We start from the raw sequence: 13,420 nt of genomic DNA on the forward strand, positions 1-13,420 counted from the left end.
TGCATAGATTTCAGGTGTACAATTCTGTATTACATCATCTGTAAATCCCATTGTGTGTTTACCACTCAGAGTCAGTTCTTCCATCACCTTATATTTGATCCCCCTTACCCTCATCTCCCACCCCCCACCCCCCTTACCCTCTGGTAACCACTAAACTATTGTCTGTTGTATCTTAGAATTCATTTTATCTTGAGTTTAGTTGTCTACTCCACTGTCTTTTTTCTCATCTGATTGAGTGTCCTCTGGACATGTCTGTGGTGCATAGAGCCAGAAGTTGATGAAGTAACTCATTAGCATAGAAATAGAGTTTGGCATGTGAGTGGTGGGCAAAGTGTGAGGATGGTGATGGAAAAATACCTGTGAGCTTAATTTACTATGTGTATGGTGTGTTACAACTTCTGAAGTGAGACTAGTCACCAAATCTTTATTAATTCAAATAGTAAACTTTCAAATATCTATGTGAATGTGGGAGCTAAATTGTCAGAAAAGTACCATTGTAATTTACTTGTTAGACACACAGTGTTCATATTTATCTGGAACAAGATATATCATAGTGAGTTATTTTGTTTTTAATTAAAATCAATTTTTATTATAGTTCTTCACTTAGACACTAAATGTCATAATGTGCAGTTCCCATTACCTTTTCAAAATTTTCTCCCCCTTCCTCTAAGCAGGGTATGTAAAAAGGTCAAAGATACCAGATGATCAGCGTTACTCAGGGCCAACTTAATTCCCCTCTCGCTCAAATGAAGTTAGAAGAAGATGATATTTAAATATTACCTCCATTTATAATTCTTCAAATATCTAAGAGGCATCTAAGATGTATATCTAGTAAAACATAGGTTTAGCTATAGCTTTTAAAAAATATTGTTTGCCAAGATGATATTTGCATTGACAAAAAATTAAAGATCTCTCTCTCTCTCTCTCTCTCTCTCTCTCTCTCTCTATATATATATATATATATATATATATATATATATATATAAACATATATACATGTAGGTATATATATAGAGAGAGATAGACAGATATAGATATATAGATATAGATATAGATAGATAGATAAAACACTTCTTTCTGAAGACATTAGAAAAATAAATAGTGTTTTTTAATAATTTAAAATTAGCATTCTGTGATTCATTAAATAAATACATCTTCTTTATTTTCAGTAGATATCTATCTATCTATCTATCTATCTATCTATCTATCTATCTATATCTATATATATATAGCAAAACTCATAGTTTAGTGCATACTGAAAATAAAGAAGATGTATTTACTTAATGAATCACAGAATGCTAATTTTAAATTATTAAAAAATACTATTTATTTTTCTAATGTCTTCAGAAAGAAGTCTTTTACAACTAAATCATTTCAACTTGAAAGTCTTTATTGTATAAGGCAAACAGTTTTATAATATCTGAAAATAACATTTTCTTTTCCAACTAGTACACCAACTGTTTCAAATTTAAACATTAGAGAAATACTGTATTATTTTAAGCATATGTTGTGTTAGCATATATATTTCACAAAAGAATAGCAGTGGAGTTGTTGTGGATGCGGGACTGACCAGATCAGATTACTATACAAACTCACTTGGCAAAGGACAGAGGTCCCCAGGACAACAGTAATCCCCACTGCTGTCACTCATGGGCCTTTTTTCTAGTTCCAGAAGCAAGAAAATAATGACCTCTGGTTGTTATCCCAGCATATAGTTTTACAAACTGTTCCATCCAGGGTAGCTCAGGATTTTTCTCCAACCAGGGTATTAGGACATGACAGAAAGCTCCAATTAACCTAAGACCCAAAGGCTACTAGTTCAAGAAAGACAATTTGTTTCCCAACTAGGGCATAAATCTAGCTCAAGAATAAGACATCAAGAATAGGACATTCTAAGGCATTTGCATGCATTCATTGTAGTTGTGCTTTCCCTAAGAGATAACAGAAAGAAAAAAAAAATTTTGAAAAAAAATTTTAAAGAATGCCATATTCTAATGAAAATTCAGTAAAAGTAAGAAAAGAATTCTGATAATAAGAAAAAAAAAAAAATATATATATATATATATATATATATATATATATATATATATATATATATATATCTCCTGCTACAGGATCCTTTAATTTAAATTTTAATCCCTGAATAATATGGTATGGTATTGAAGATAACTTTAAATTATTTGGATTGATTAATCAATAAGTATTTTATACTTCTAGGTAATCACCAGCTTTTCTGGAATAATATCATGTGAATACACATCAGTAACTTGTTGCATGAAAATATGTCACCAAAGTTCTGCCTCTATGAGGAATATGTTTAAAAATAAATGTCACTTCAGGCACATGTGTATATTATATTAAAATTGTAGAACTCTATCTTATAGAAGTGAGATACGTCACTTATTTATTGCCACATTACCTCTCTCTACCCAGAGAGCCTCTTCTTGACTTTAGCGGATTACATAGCACACAAGGGAACTCTTGCTTGAGAAGTCCACTTTCCATGCTCTAAAAATGTCTATTAAATTCATCTGATCTAGTGTGTCATTTAAGGCCTCTACTTCCTTGTTGATTTTCTGTCTGGAAGATCTGTCCATTCATGTCAATGTGGTGTTAAAATCCCCTACAATGGCTATATTACTGTTGTCTCTCCTTTCATGTTGGTCAATATTTGATTTATATATTTACATGCTCCTTTCATTTTTTTTCTTAAAGACCCCAAATTCAATAGCTCTGTCAATCTGCAATATCCCCATCAAGCTCCCTGAACTCCTCCATAATGATCTTAAAGTTTTCAGATCATAGAACAAGAGGGCCAGGAGTGGAAAGTTCCTCCAAAGAATGGGATTGAGACCTTGCTTGGCACAATCATAAAGACTTAAAAATTAAAACAGAATATTTGTAGTTTGAGCTCCAGTTATTTGGAATATATTTAATTGGGGCTATAAAACTGCATATCTTATATTACTTCTATACCCCAGTGTTGGTAAATAGGTATAAGAGTTAGGATGGTATTTATTCAGGCGACCCAGAAATACTACAAATCGAGGATGGCACAGCAAACTCTTACTCAATCCCAGTTATGTCTCCAAGCAATGGGTGGAGAGATTTGATACATAGATGGATGGATAGATAGATACATACATACATACATACATACATACATACATACATACATAGACACATAGATACATAGATTTAAAGAAACAATGTTCAAGTTAACCAAGCTGTTCTGATAACTCAAATTTCAGAACTTCAATGCAGAACTGTACTTATCTTGGCTACATGGACTACATATGTATGTCTTTTACCAGATAAGGGACAGTCTCACTCCCAGAGCTGAATCAAGCAAGCATCAGCTATTTTTCCTAAACATACTCCCAAATTTGAAAACTCATTGCCTCAATTATCTGAAAAGCCAAGCCCACTAGCCACAAGGAAATGGAGACAATAGGGCAGTGCTCCCTGTGATTTTTGTTATTAAACTGACTGGCCTCTCTTAGAGCCTGTTTCAGTTAGCATGCATTCTTCTCGATGTACCTTATAAACAGTGTCAGAATCTAGACTGTCATATTATTTCTTACATTACAAGAAGTCTTGAAAAATTCAATTCCAGAATTTGGTTAGTGTTTTATTATATTATCAAAGATCTAAGTTTTTCTCTTTGTCTGTAATGTTTTGGTCAAATCTGCTCTAATGGTAGCTGCGGTGTGAAGAATCATGTCATCACAGAATAGCTTCCTAAGCAGCAACAAAGATGATACATGCAAGAAAAACATACAAACAAACAAGAAATAAAAACCTTCTCTTTCTATGCTTCTCTTTTTAGAGAGAAAACAATTACCCATAACAATGTCCCCAGTGAATTTTCTTTTATATTTCATTGGTTGGATGTGGGCCATATGCCTATCATAGACTGGCATAAAAGAAAAGGATTTTACCAATTGGGTTAGCCCAATTATAATTAATTTTTGGGGGATGGGCATCTTTATTTATGTCCTATGCTTGCCCTTTTAACCTCCAATAATTAATTTTATTAAAAACAAACAAACAAAAAGGAAAATGAAATAACAAAACAAAACAAAAAGTCTTAGGCAGGAAATCCATCAAAGGGTTTTTGTCATAAAGCAGCAGGTGGAAAGGAAGATCTGAGGAGCTAGAGACTTATGGAGCTTATGGTTTCTGACTCTCCCAACTGGTTAGAAGGAAGGAAAGCACAAAAATTAAATGTATAAGAACCAGTGTAATTAAACTTTATGATGGATAGATGTGGAAAGAATGGTCCATACAATATATCTATATCTATATCATCTATATTTCTATCTCTATCTATCTATCTATCTATCTATCTATCTATCTATCTATCTATCTATCTATATTGATTTTTTATAATATTCTTAGGGAATGATTTTAATTCATGCTTAGTCCTACTCCAGGAAGAAAGAAAAAAAATATTGGAATTCTTTTAGAATTTGACAAATGGCACAATACAAAGGTACAGCAAAAATGCGTTTTAAACCATCTGTGTTTTTAGTTATTAATGGTACACAGGAAGAAACTATGGAGTAAGAGACTTTTAGGAAACAATAAATAATATGCCCTCTAAAAGTCAACATCTTTCTCAATGCTTCAGTGTAGAAAAATAGATAGACTCACAGGCATTAATAAACAGCTGTAGCACAGGTATCTATAGAATCAGGAAATGATTTAGCTTCATTAAACAAGTGGTCACAAAAAAGATTTAAAAATTGAGCTAAAACAATATTCTCTCAAAATATACTATTTTCTCCCAAATAATAGGAGTCACATAAACCCCAGCTTCAATTATTCTGTGGGATAATAAATAGAGATAAAGTTGCATGGAGAAAGTAAAATGGTCAAGCAGACTCAGAGGATATTGGAATAGAAGACACACACACACACACACACACACACACACACACACACACACACACACACACACACACATATATGAAACACCATCCTGGTCCTTTCCTCATTTTTATCCCTTACCTGTCACATCATTTACATTAGGAGGTCTGGAATGTATAGTTCTCTCAACTTTATGATAACATTTTATTCTTTATCAGCCAAAATAATTGATGCACTGACTCTGAACTACAAACTCAGGAGATCTGACCTATTTGTTTGATTCCTAATTTTCAGCTGCCAAATGTCAAGGAAGCTAGAGAAATGTCTTCTGTTTCCTGAGTTAAGAGTGTAGCAGATGAATGCCAATGAAGGACAGTCTATTCCTGACTTATATAAACAATATTGTAAACTTTCACGATATATAAACAATATTGTAGATATCTAATGCTACTATAGATGCATATCATTTTGGGAGCATTGTGTAATTCAAGTATTAGAGAAAGTGTAATAACAGTGGTCATGAGTTAGGCTTTATATCAATTGATTTGGGAAAAGAACCGTCAGATTGTATTATATGAGCTTGATGGGAAGAGACACCCTTGCCCATCAAAGAGGGAGGTTGGTTTTTTTGTTATATAAATGGTCGTTCTCCTATTTTCATTATTTTTGGTCATGAAATGATATCGCCCTTGAATTAGGATAGGGATCAAACCTTGGTCTTCATTCTCTGTGGAACAGGGAATCACCAGGTCAAGAGAACTAAGTTATGAGAAAACCAGGAATAATTTCAGTGATCCTGACCCACTAATCACCTTTGAGAGAGGCATGACTATTAGGAAATAAAGATATAATCCATTTTGGAGTCTTGGCAGATTTTTGTTGGAAGCTCTGATCAATACAGTAGTTTTTCGAGAGTGTTAGCTGCATTAGCTATGGCAGCAGAAAAATAAGAGAGCAAGAAGATTGAGGGACCCCAGCACATGTACACCTGGGGCACTGCACTGAAGAATGTATGAAATACTTGGTGAGCAATGTGAGGAGGTAATAATTCCTGATGATGATTATTCTGAGAAGTTGCATAGTGGGTGCTCAGCAAGTTGTATTGGCCAAAGGCATATGAACTAAATTGTAATATCTTTAATTGGTATCAAACATGATATGAAATTCAATAATTTATCTTATTGCTTGTCTGGCTCCACTGTTAGCATACAAACTGTTTGAGGTACAATTTTCTTCTTTATTTACTGTGTTAGTGCTAGAATCTATAACAGAGCTTGGAGAAGACTAAGTATTAAAATATTTACTGTAAATGAATAACAAAGATTTAAGAGGCTAGATATTTCTTTAGGAATCTGCATTAAAGTCAGAATATATCCTTTTTTTTCCCATTACATCCATAGAAGGGAAATGATTTAAAGCAAAAATATAAGGAGTGCTACTAAATAGTTATTTATTAAAGGAAAGGAAAGTTTATTCGTATTTTCATATCCTCTTAAAATCACAGTGCTTTCTCAAGGAATTAAAAAATAGGTCCTGAATTTAAGTGGAGAATGAGAGTGTAAAAGATGATTCTGGTTCTGGTTGCAGAGTGGAGTATCTCGTATTTGACAAACCGATCTTCAGATAGCAATTATAAAATTTGGATATAATTAAGATATATTCATGCAGTTATATGTACATATGTATACACACAACTGTTTTTAGACACTGAAAATGAAAGAAAGTAGAAAAAGTGCAAGGAATTATATCCTCAAAATAAGCTTGATATCTAGCTTTTCCCAGAGGGTACTCCTTGGCCCACTTAGCATAAAATGGCTGGGACTTACTGAATTGGTGTCATATTGCCTGAGAAGTAGAGGACTGAGTTTGGAATTCCCAGATTGATCACAAATTTTATGGGAGATGGAATCCTGGAAAGAAGACAATCATAGAAGATTAAGACCAAAAATATAATTATAAACTTCCCTCATAGTTTTGGGTTACTCCTAAACTGAACATACATGGGTGAAATTCCAAATTGTTCAGGTGGAAATCTATAGGTAGCAGAAATTTTAGTACGTATCCTACAGTTAACACAGAGGTTGGAGCTTGATGCCTGCCAAGTTTGAGAGGCTTGAAATACAACATGATGTTTACACAGAACCCCCAAAAGGGACATGCTTAGGAATAAAGCAAATATCCCTTGTCTAAAGATTCTCCCTAGGACTGCAGGGAAACCAAAAAAGATCCAATTAATTAAGTTTTTTTTTTTTTTTTTTTAAGTCTCAAGATTCCAGGTGATCTATTATCAATTTAACTACTTGTATAAAGCACAGAACTCTTCAGAGGATGATACAGAATAAAAATAAACAGTAAAATCTAATCCATAATCAAGAGAAAAGTAAGTCAGTAGGTAAATGTACTTAAATGAGAGGTTAAAATTAGCACAATAGTAATTAGTAATTTTAAAACAGTAATTTTTATGATAAATGTCAAAGATGGTTGATATCATATAATAAATAAGAGAAGAAATTGAAAAATTTAAAGGGAACTTTAAAACTATGTAAAAGAGCCGATTCAATATATGGAATATATATATATGATGGTCTCAATGGCAAATTATACCCAAAAGAATAAAGGGTTTGTGAAATTACAGAGAAGTACAAAAAACAAGACAAAACAAAACAAACAAATAAAACACCTAAAGTGAGTCTCAGAGAAAAAAAGAAAAATAACCTGTGGAATAGTGTCAAGAAGTCTAACATATATTAATTAGAATTTCCAAAAGACAAGAGAGAGAAAATGAGACAGGAAAATATTTAAAAAACATTTGTATGCTAAGCTAGATAAGTCAGACGGAGAAAGACAAATGTATGAGATTACTATGCCCAGAATCTTAAAGAGTTGAACGGAGTAGAATGGTGGCTACCGGAGGTTCAGTGATGGGGGAATCAGGGAGTTGTTAGTCAAAGGGTGCAAACTTATAGTTAGAAGATAAATAAGCTCTGGGGATTTACTGCATTGGCGATGTATAGCATTGTGATTACAGTCAACAATACTGAATTATATATTTCAAAGTTGCTAAGAGACTAGATGTTAAATGTTGTCACCACAAAAAAGAAATGATAAATATGTGACATATGGAGGTGTCAGCTAACACTTTGGTAGTAATTATACTATAATATATAAATGTATAAAATGAACACATTGCACACCCTAAACTTATACAATATTGTATGTCAATTACATCTCAATTTTTAAAATGCAGTAAGAAACTGTAAAAAAACCAAGAACATTTGTATCAATATTTTCAAATTTGAACAAAAACAATAAACCAAATAGGGAATTCAGTGACCACCAAAAAATAAATACAGAGGCATATCCTAGTCAATTGCTGAGTAACAAAGACCAAATTTTAAAATATTTAAGAGTAAAGATAACATTAAGAATGGTGGTTGACCTTTCATCAGAAAAATGGGGAATGAAAACAATGAATAACATCTCTCAAATGTGACAGAAAACAAGTCAAGCTGGAATTTTATATCTTGCAAAAATATATTTCAATAATAAAAGATAAAGACATTTTTAAATAAATGAAAGCTGAGAGAATGTGGTGCCGACAAAATCTCAGAAAAAAGAAGCTAAAGGGAAGTTTTTCAAGCTAAAGGGAAATGAGACAAGCTGGCATTACAGATTGACAGGAAAAAAAAAGAAAACTAGAAATGGTACATATATAAACTGTCATACTCTTTCTTTTCTTAAAACCATTAAAAGTCAATTGCTGGTTCAATGCAAAAGTAACAAACATACATTTAAAGTTTATAACATATGTAGAAGCAAAACAAATTACAATAGCATAACAGATGGGTAAGTATAAGTGGTATACTGTTCTAAAATGCTTACATTTATATGAAATAGTATAAATTAATTCAAGGTAAGATATGGCTATAACAACTAATCAAATAAATAAAATGATATAACTAAAAATCAATAGAAAACAAAAGTAGAATATAAAAAAAACTTAATCAACTTGTACAACTTAAAATGAGACAGGAAATGAAGAAACATAGAAACAACAATCACAGGGGGCAAATGGAAAACAAACAGCCTATCAATCCTTATGCTAAATTAAAATGAATAAATACTTCCGTTAAAAGGCAAAGATTATCAGGTGAATACAATAATAATATCCAATTTGATGTGTTTTATAATAGATAGATTTTAAATAGAAAGACAGACAAGTCGTAAGTAAAAAGATGGAATAAACAATATACCAGGCAAAACCTAAACATTAGAAAGCTGGTACGGCCATGTTAATGTCATAGTAGACTTTTACAAAAACGTATTACCAGGATAAACAGGATCATCTCTTAATGACAAAAGTGTTGATTCTACATGAATCCCATGGGTGTGCACTTCAAAACAGTGATTCAAAATACAGGAAGTAAATATTGACATAGCCAACAGGAGAAATAGGCAAATTCACAATCATAATTGGACATTTTAGCATCCCTGTCTTAGCGATTGAAATGTTGGTCAAGTATTAGGAAGGCTATAATATAACTGAACAATAATATCAACCAACTTGACCTCATTTTTTATATGAAACACTACAGCCAGTGACGAGCTGTAAAATGCACATTTCAAGGACACGTGAAGATTCAGGAAGACAGACTGGGTAATAAATAAGTCTCAATAAATTACAAAAGATTAAAATCATCAAGCATTTTATCCAACCCCAACAGTATTAATCTGGAAATCGATTTTAAAAATAGCTAGGAAATTCCCAAACATTTGAAAATTAAGCAACACACTTTGAAATAACCCATGAACAAAGAGGAAATCACAAGGGAAATTAGAAAATATTTCAAACTGAATGATAATGAACACACAGCTTATTAAAATTTGTGGAATGCTGCCAAAGTAGTTTTAGAGGGAAATTTATTACGTGAAATAGTTATATCAGAAAAAAAGAAAATGGTAAAATAAATGACTCACACTTACATCTCAGGAAACTTGTATCATAGTAAATTCAGCTGACAGAGACACTTTCACAACCAAATTTTAGTCAGTCTTCTCTGAAGCCTCTTCGCAACTAGGCTTTACACTTAGGCTGTAGTCCCCATTCTTGTTGGCTCTGCATTGCCCAGTTTTAGCAAGAATATTCCTAAGTCATCTTAGAGAGAATCCCCACACACACACTCAATATCTGATCAAAGTTTCCTTCTCCCAACATCTTGTAGATAATATTTGTTCACCCTGGCCTGCCTTTAGCAAGAATCCCCCCTTTCCCCTATGTTACCTCTTAGTTAGTTTCCATCCACTGACTGTCTCCCTACTCCTTGACTATAAATCCCTTTTTATCCATGCTGCGTTGGAATTGAATCTCGTTCAATATTGAGGTTTCTTTTCCTCTATCATAATAGTTTCTGAATAAAATCCATTTTTACCACTTTAATTACTATACAGCTCTGGTTTTCTTCAGCACAATATACAATAAATAGAAGGAAGGAAATAATAAAGATAAAAGAGGAAATCAATACAATAGAATATGGACAAACAATAGAAAAAAAAATAAAGCCAATAGTTCAAAATTTTTTTGATAAAATCGTAGACTAATCAAGAGAGAAAGAATAATAGAAAGAAATGCACTACTGACACACTGAACAACATGAATAAATCTTAAAAGCATATTGAGTAAACGAAGCCAGATACAAAAGTATGCACAGCGTGTGATTCTATTTGTATGAAAATCTAGAATAAGCAAACTCTTCCTCTCATGGGAGTTTACACGGAAGAGGCAAGAAGGAAGTTATTGGAGTGCTGGTAATGTTCAATACATTAATTCATGTGTAGGTTTACACAGTTGATATTTTTTTTTAAAAGCTCATCCAATGCTACCCTTAAAATGCATGCATTTTATATTATTAAAGTACATCTCATTGAACATAAAATAAATGTGATCAGTGATATCACTGAACTGATTCATAATTCACTTCTAGTCACTTATGGTTATTGCTCCTAGAGTGTGCGATCCATGTCACCAGATGTAAGTGGTACTCAGCTCTAAGTGACCCATTCCATGGAACTGTTTCTTCCTGAGGCTAAGACACAAAATTTTATAGAACTGCTAGACCCTGCTTGTGAAAGTTTACCCCTCTGATATTGGCAACTGTCCATACCAAGCCAAATTTTACTACATCTCTTTGGACACATTGGATTTCATCCCACTCTGCATAGGCTCGTATTTAAATTGTCCAAACATCTCTCATTTCTAAGTCGATTCACTTATTGTCACAGCACTCTTATGTGATTAAGATATTTTCTAAAAATCCAGTTGAGTTATAAGTAATAAGGAAGAGGACGAGTAAGGTATTAGTCATAGCAAAATTGCCCTCAATTTCAGGTTATCCAGCAGCCCTTCCAAGTTCTAGAATCTAAATAACACTTGTTAAATGAACACATTAACCTACTTTCCTATTCAGCCTGGCCAAGTGATAAATTGTGCTTTCCCAGTGATATTTGACGCGCTTCAAGTGATAACAGCTTCTTATGAAAACAATAAAACAAACAATTCTTCAGGTTTAAAACAGAACTGACAACACAGGGACAATATATTATTTGTTGATCAGTAGTAGATCTTTGTCAAGATCCATAAATCATTCCCATAAATAATTAAAGTATTTCTCAACAGCATTTTGAACCTTTCAGATCTCATTCGACATTGTCTCATTTGGCCCTTATAACAACTCTAAGATATCAGATGTCAGATACCACTGCTATTGTTCTGTTTAATAAGTGAAAGCAAAGAGCCTTGAAGTTATTGTACGGACATTACAAGGCAGGCCAGAGGCACCTAGGCGACAGTCCTAAACCTTCAAATTCATAATCCAGTAAATGCTCTTATCTTAAGACCACAGAGCACAAACCAGCCACCTGTAGGCTGTATCTGGACTGTAGGCATATTTCTGGTTCACGCAGATTAAGGACACACTTTTAAATTATGTGAGAAAATTATCAAATCAGATATTTTTTTACCTGAAAATATTAATTTCATTTAATTTCATTTAATTTCACCTCTTTGTTGGTTCGCAAATTCGGAGTTCCCCAGGCAATATCTGAAATTGGCCTCTGGACACAGAGGGCAAGGAGAAATTACTGAAAGACACAGATTGGTAGGTGGCAGGTTTAAGAAGCAAGGGAACCTACAGATGAGGCTTGTTTTCAGTGATCACAAGACAAATAGATCTGCTCATCTGCTGGCCAGAATCTTAAAGTTTACATAGAGTCCTTGACAGGGTTCAGTCACTGTGGAGACAGAGTCCAAGAGAGGAGTTTCCAGGCTCTCGGCCTTACGTGGAAAGGTGCTGGCTCAGTTATTAGATGGCCATGAGCTGTAATCAGATGACCATCTGCTGTGGCTGGTTGGCCATCAGCTGTTATGGGTTAACCATTAGCCGCTAATATAACTGCTGTGGCTACGCTAAGGGGTTAGTTGGTTGGCAGAGAAGCGGATGGTGGATTGCAGCTAGCAAGTGGGGTTAGTTGGTTGGCAGAGAAGTGGACAACTGATTGCGGATCGTGTGGCTCCTGCTTCCTGTGTCTCCAACCCAGCCGCCAGCGAGAACATAGTGGTATAACTCCCCTATGTATGGCTCATTGGTGTTCCTTTTTGGCCTCACCATATCCTGCATTCTTGTGTGGGGAGTGGGAGCTGAGACCCCACATTATAGTCACGTATCCTATCCAGATAGTCTCAACAACAGCTCTCTCAAAGCATGCGTCCTCGGAAATGGCTCCTGCTGTGGAAACGGTGGGTGGAGTGTAGATTCAAGGGTTAGCGGAGGGCAGAAGGGGCCTCCAAAAACTTGAGTCTGGTTCAAAGGTCAACCATCAGTGGTCACAGCCTCTCAATGACTTGATCCTGTTGCTCCTCTCTTTAATAATAATAATAATAATAAAAATCAGAGACTACTCATCTCTTTATATAGCAAGGATTAGTTAGTTGAGCTGAGTAGTGATTGTTCCTTTAGGTAGCTTAAGTGCTTTCCAAATCGCCATGGGCCCCATTAACTAGTTCATCACTCTTCCCTTAGATATATTTGGATGTGCCTGGATGTTATAGGCATGTACATTTGGGGATCTTGCAATAATAGACCGTATTACTTTTCTGAGTCCTAACTTCATGCCTTAGCTTTGTCTCTTTCCTTTAAAGTTCTGCTGACTTTTAGGATATAGCCAGGAAGAATTGCCCTCAAAAACTACAGGAGGCTTGGCTCTGCCTCTTCTATTCATTATGATTTTCCCTCGGGATAACATTTTTTCCATTCCAGACTAAAATGATCACACCCCTTCTGAAGTTCAAAACATTTACTTCACAATTTGCTCACATTTACATCTTTTCTAATTGCCCCTTAAAATGTATTTATATAACTCAGGCAGCTTTTATATATATATAAAGATCATGGCAATGAAAGCTTTATGGCAGCAAAAGCTGTGTCTCATTTACCATTGGGACCCCAGTTTCTCAAGTGGCCTCTGCACACCACAGACACTCAATAGAACAATT

Source organism: Rhinolophus sinicus, linkage group LG05, assembly GCF_036562045.2.
Source record: "Rhinolophus sinicus isolate RSC01 linkage group LG05, ASM3656204v1, whole genome shotgun sequence".
Lineage (NCBI taxonomy): Eukaryota > Metazoa > Chordata > Mammalia > Chiroptera > Rhinolophidae > Rhinolophus > Rhinolophus sinicus.